We start from the raw sequence: 6,000 nt of genomic DNA on the forward strand, positions 1-6,000 counted from the left end.
TATTCCAGGCAACCAAGACCAGGAGATGAAGGTGATGGAGAATGAAGTGGGCCAAGTGGAAGAAGAGGAGGCCTGAGGTGTCTCGGGGTGCCCCAGAGGAGTGCTTAGAGCCTGGAGAGCCATGAGGCCAGTGAGAGTTCCAGCGAGTGCCTGGCACATTCCTGGCACGAGGCCGAGACATAAAGCCTGTGCCAAGTGGTCCTGCCTTGGTGTGTGTTTGTCTGGGGGTTCCTGCGGTATTCATGAGTTGAGATGGTCTTGCAGGGCTTGGGCACCCACTGGTGATGGATGTCCCTGTCTGCGGGAGGGAGGTGGGCCTGTGGAAGTGGAGCATGGACCCGGGTGCGGCCTGCCTTGGCATTCTGGTGAGGGCAGGCCTGGGAGGAGGAGGAGGCCAAGCGAGGCAGACTGCCTAATTGGAGACTCGATCCTCCGGCAGGGAGAGGGGCCTGGGAGGGGTCCTGGCCTGCAGGTGCCTGCATGGCCTGGTGCGTCCTGGGTCCAGGGTCTCCCGCAGCGCCCTCCCTCTGGGACGTCAGGCACACACTGGCCTGATGGGCGGCATGGGACCCATGTGGGGAGGGGTTTCCTTAAAGCCCCTGTGCCCGAGCAGGTGGGAAGGGAGCACGGGCATCTTTCGGGTAGGTACGGGCCCAGCAAACAGGCCATGAAGGGGTCCACGGGAGTGCGAGAAAAAGGCAGTTGTGAGACTCATTGTGTGCAGGGGTGGGTGTGGTTGTGGGCGTATGGGGGTGTTCCCTGATGTGGCCCGAGTGGGTTCGCCTGCATGACGCAGGCCCTCCTGGGGCAAGGCGCGTTGGACGGATAGACCCTGGACACATTCGACATCTCTCAGGAAGGGACCTAACCCCTGGACCAGCGGAAACAGGGAGGCCAGAGCAATCAGCCGCACGATCCCAGCCTCAGCCAGGGAGCAGGGTCTAAGGGCACTCATGGTCCCGCCCCCCTCCACCCACAGGCAGAAATTAGAGTCTGGTCGGGCGCCGCTGAGGAGCTCAGAGTCGAGGCGGAGGACCCGAGGCGCCCAACGGGCCGCAGTCCAAACACAGACCGAGACCCCTAGGGTCCCCTGCACAGCCACACCACACACCGCCCCGCTTCTTCCCCCCGTCCCCGCCCCTGCGGCTCCTTCTCTTGAATCCCAAATCTGCAACAACCTTTTCCTCCTTCTCAAGGGCACCCTTACATTTTCCCCCATGGGAGGAGCCCCTTGCGGAAAGCCTGGCCTGGCCTGGCATCTTTGGCAGACTGGCCGGTCCCGCTGCCTCACCGACTGCCAGCCCCTCATACGCTGCCAGCTGACGACAGGGCCCTCGAATTCGGGACAGCCCCTTGTCGGTCAGCCGGATGGATGGCGATGGCTTAGGCGGAGCCTCCTTCGGCGCCCGCTCCCACAGCCCAGGGAGGGGCGGAAGGGGTAGGCTGGACTGGGGCAGCCCCTCTCGCTAAGGGTAGCCACTCCTGGTAAGGCACTGGATCCCTGCTGTCTGGCTCGGGCTAGGCACCGGGGGCGCGATGGCCCTGGACAGGGCTGTGTCCACAGCACCGCGCTGTCTGGGCTTGCATGGTGTTTTCGGGAGGGTCACCGGGAGGGAGCGGCCAAGGCTGAGTCTCCTGCGGTACACCGTGGGGCCTACATCACCTCTGCTTCCTCCCAGCCAGGCACGCCTTGGGGAGCAGCCTCAGAAAGGCACTCATGCAAAGGCGTGGGCACACAAAGGGCAAGCCCGAAGTGGGGGCCGGCCACCCGGGAGGAGACGCCTTGGCCATCCTGGCCGGGGGGCATTCGGTCAGGCTGGCTGTGAGCGAAGAGAGGGACAGGCACGTGCAGACGGTCAGGAGGCCAGAGAGAGCCCGCACACCTAGGAAACCACACAGGCCAAGTGAGAGATCCAAGGACAGGGCTCTGTGCTGGACCCTGAAGGTTTGCCCGGCCCTCGAGTGGCTTGGGAGTGCCACCCTAGCAAAGGCCGGATGCACACTGCCCTGGCACGCCAGGGAGCGTCCTGCTGCCCAAGACCTGGACCTCCAGGAAGGCTATGCAGGATCACTGCAGCGCTGGGCATTTCCTCAGGCCTACTGGGAGGGCTCCCTGAGGTGGAAGGGGCCAACGGAACCGGGATCCTGATGTCCTGGAGGCAATTTCAGGTTGCACTGGAGAGGGAGAGACGGGCCAAAGGGGGGCAGGCGGGCACCTGCAGCTTAGCCCTAGGCCCAAAGACCGCGGGGTGGAGTGTAGTAGGGCGGGGCCGAGGAAGGGGCCGCCCACTGCCTTGAGTCTGATTGGTCGTGATCAGAGGGCGGGGGGGGCGGGGCGGGTTCTGGGAGGCTCTTCCCGCCCAGGCCTCGGGCCAGGCGGACGGTTTAAGGCCTTTGCGCCTGCTCCCTGGGCCCGGCAGCCCAGCCACGCGGCCTCCTGGGGCTCCGCGGCTCCCTGCAGCCACCCTGCAGATCTGGTGCCCTCCGTGGGCCGGGGCCAAAAGGCCCGGAGGGCGCCGAGCGGAGCACAGGGTTGATTGCGGCCCCTGGACCTGCTGGGAGGGCCAGCTGCTGTGCTCGCACCTCCAGCTCCTTCAGAGCTGCCTCAGCTCAGGCCTACGTGGCCAGTGAGGCGGGGCCCGGGGAAGACAGCGCCGCCGCCCAGCAGTCCTGGGACGCCTTCCTGCTGGCAGGGGCTCTGCAGCAGGCCGGAGAGGCGGGTCTGGCATCGCCGCTAGCTGGTGCCCCTGCTGACGCGGGCGCCACCGTCAGGGTGGAGCCCCTGCAGGAAGGCTGGACCCCAGAGGGAGGCCAGGCCGCCGGCCTGGGGGAGGAGTGGCTGCTGCTGCTGAAGGAGGACGTGGTCGGGGAGGTGGAGGTGGTGGCTGAGAAGGAGGAGCAGCAGCAGGAGCAGCGCGATGCCGCGGTGTCCGTGGCGGAGGAGGCCCAAGCGGAGCAGGCGGAGGAGCGCGAGCAGAAGCCCCAGGCGCGCGCCCAGCAAGAGCCAGGCCAGGCACCTCAGCGCGCCCCGACCCCGCTGGAGGCCCTGGAGGTGCTGGAGGCCCTGGAATTAAGAGTGGAGCGCGGAGGATGCCCGAGCCCGGCGGGCCTATGCTTGGCTGAAGCGCAAGTTCGCTCTGAGGCGGAAGCTTCATCTGGCTCCAAGAAGCCCCTTCATCCAGAGCCTGCCTGGCTTCTGGGCCCAAGTCTTATCCTGACCTCGGCTGCTCAGGGAGGGTCGCTGCCCAGGCAAGAGGCAGGAGGGGCAGGAGGAGTTGGGGGAGCAGCTCCGGAGCTGGGAGGTTGGGGAGGGGGTTTGGGGGGGAGGTGTCTAAGGGAGAGCCAGGCAGAGCCAAGGTGAGAGGGCCGGGGGAGCCGGGGTGGGCTGGGAGGGGGGCCCAAAGGCACCGCAGGTGGGGAGGCTGTGGCTGAGCCTAAGCGAGGAGGACTCGGAGTAGCCTCCTAGTCCTGCCTCTTTGGGGCAGTCCTTCCGGTCTGCAGCACGCACAGGCATTCTCCCTCAGTTCAAAGCGTCCTGCGGGAACCCTGAGAAGGGGGAGAGGCCTGGAGCCTCTTCGCAGAGAGCACTTTTTGGAAGAATGCTTCATGCCAGGCAAAGCCCCGGAGACAGCAGGAGTCTCCGCCCCGCAGCCTCTCCACAGAGGTGTTCCCACCACCTCAAGGCAAGAGCCCAGGATTTTGAATTACACCTGGAAGAGGGTGCTGGGCTTGGCCGACAGAAGCTCGGATGCCTGGAGGCCACAATCCCTGCATTGCCGGGCCCTTGGCCCCCACCCTGGACTGTGTGCATGACCCACACATGCGGGCTCACGCACACTCCCCCCCACCCAACACACACACACACAAACCCAAGGCTCCAGGCCCACAGCCTCAAACCTCCCCCCCCCAGGGTGGCTCAGGTGAAGAGGTGAGGGCTGCCCAGAAGGCGTCACTGGGACAGGGGCAGAGCCCGTGGAGTCTATGGGAGCAGTGCTGAGCCTGCACGTGGCACTCAGAGGCCCCTGTAGTGATCAGAAGGGTTCAGGAAGTCAGCCCTCCCCATGTGGCTGTAGACAGCATGGGAGGCACAGGACCCCAAGCATCTCCCAGGCACGAGCATGTGGGAACACAGGGCGGTTGCTGAGGATCATGGGGGCATCTGCGTGTGTGTGTGTTTGTCTGTGTGCACGCATGCAGGTGCACAAGGGCACCTGGGTGAGAGGCAGTGCCTGAGTCTGACAGAATGCCTGTTTGGGGCCCAGATCCTTTCGTTTCACCCAGACCGGCTCTGGTGCTTGTGGCTCTTCCTTGGGTGGCATGAGGCAGGGGACACGTCCTTGAACCTGTGGTAGCTTATGAACCACCCCCAGCTGTTGGCCATGATGAGCGCTAAGACAAAGACCTGCTTAGCTACTTGACCAGTTGGGAGGTCAGTCTGGGGGGCTTGAGGCCAGGTAGGGGGAGCAGGGTTGGGGGTCCATTTATGACCACATGAAGGAAAAGTGGTATTATGATGGAGATGGGTTGCTGCTAGGATTGGGGTCTATGAGAGAGATGGCAGTGGCTCACAGTTCTCGGGATTGCTTTTTTGGTTGGGGAGCAGTGGGTCCTGCAACCCCTCCTGCTACCAGGTAGCTCTCATGACAATTTCTTGTAGTTGTCAATGTCTTCAGTTAATGCAAAGTCCCTCCCTTTCTAGGGTAGGCTCTCAGGATGTCTCTCTTTAGCTGTGGGTAGGGGCCGTTCTGTTGTTGCTCCTTTTGTGTGACCAGTCCAGGAAGGATTTTCTGTAGCCCAAGTGCAGAGGCTACATCCTAACTGTTGCTAAAACTCTCTCTCTCTCTGTAGCTGTACTACCTGCACCATTCCTGTATTCCTTCCCCCTACTGGGGCAATGACAGTGCTCCCTGTGGTTTCTGCAAAGTAAAACACACAGCAGAAGCCCCCTTGGCTTCTTTGGCTAGCAGTGTAACATATGCTGCTTCCACAGTGTCCTGCTTGATGGTTGGCAGGGATCACAGATCTTGTAATACTCCTGAGGTCAGTCCACCAAGCCATTGGTCCATTTATGACTCCTAGGCAGTGTGTGTTGTTTCCAAATTCTCTTTGCTCCTTCACTGGGCCTTGTGTGGCTTTCCATCCACCCACCATGCCTTTTGTGACTACCAGGATTCTTTGAACTTTTCCAAATACACTTTCTGCTCCCTAGGTAGATCATGACTCTCTGCCCACCCACCAGGCCTTTAGAAAATCCCAGGACTGTTTGCACTATTTCTGCAAAATGCATTAGAAGTTACCAATAGCATGGTAACTGAAGCCAAAGAATGAATAAGTGAGATGGAAAACAGCTTGGTGGAAAACTCTGCCACAGAAAATAATAAAGAGAAAGGATGGAAAATGAATGTGGCAATCTAAGAGAGGTCTGGCACAATTAAAACCACTGCCATTTGGATTAGAGGGATCCCAGACATTGAGAGAAATGGCCTGAGAAAATATTTAAAGATATAATACCCAAAAAGATACCCTAAAATGGGGGAGAAAACTTTCACTCAAATCTAGAAAGCACAGAGAATCTGATTAGCATAAACCCAAGGTGGAACACACTGAAATGCATATAATCAGTCTGACGAAAGTATAGGGAGGGAGAATAATATTAAGAGCAATGAGGGAAAAGAAACAGATAATATACTTGGGTAAGCCCTCCCCCATATTAGCTGATTTTCAAGCAGATAATCTGCAAGCCAGAAAGTGGTAGAATGATACATTTTTTTCAACTGATGAAAAAGAAAAAAAAATATACAACAAAGAATACCCTACCTTAGAGTTCTCTTGTGGCACAGTCTGGTAAGGATCTGACATTATCAATGCAGAATTTTGGGTCGATGCTGTGGCATGGAATCTTGTCCCGGGAACTTCTATATGAAAAGGGTATGGCTGAAGGAAAAAAAAAGGAATAAAATATCCTTAGAGAATCTTTCATTCACACTAGATAGAGAAATT

Source organism: Sus scrofa, chromosome Y (genome assembly GCF_054392235.1).
Source record: "Sus scrofa isolate SSC_HxYL_T2T_F1_AM1 chromosome Y, Sscrofa_HxYL_maternal_Yorkshire_Landrace_v2.0, whole genome shotgun sequence".
Lineage (NCBI taxonomy): Eukaryota > Metazoa > Chordata > Mammalia > Artiodactyla > Suidae > Sus > Sus scrofa.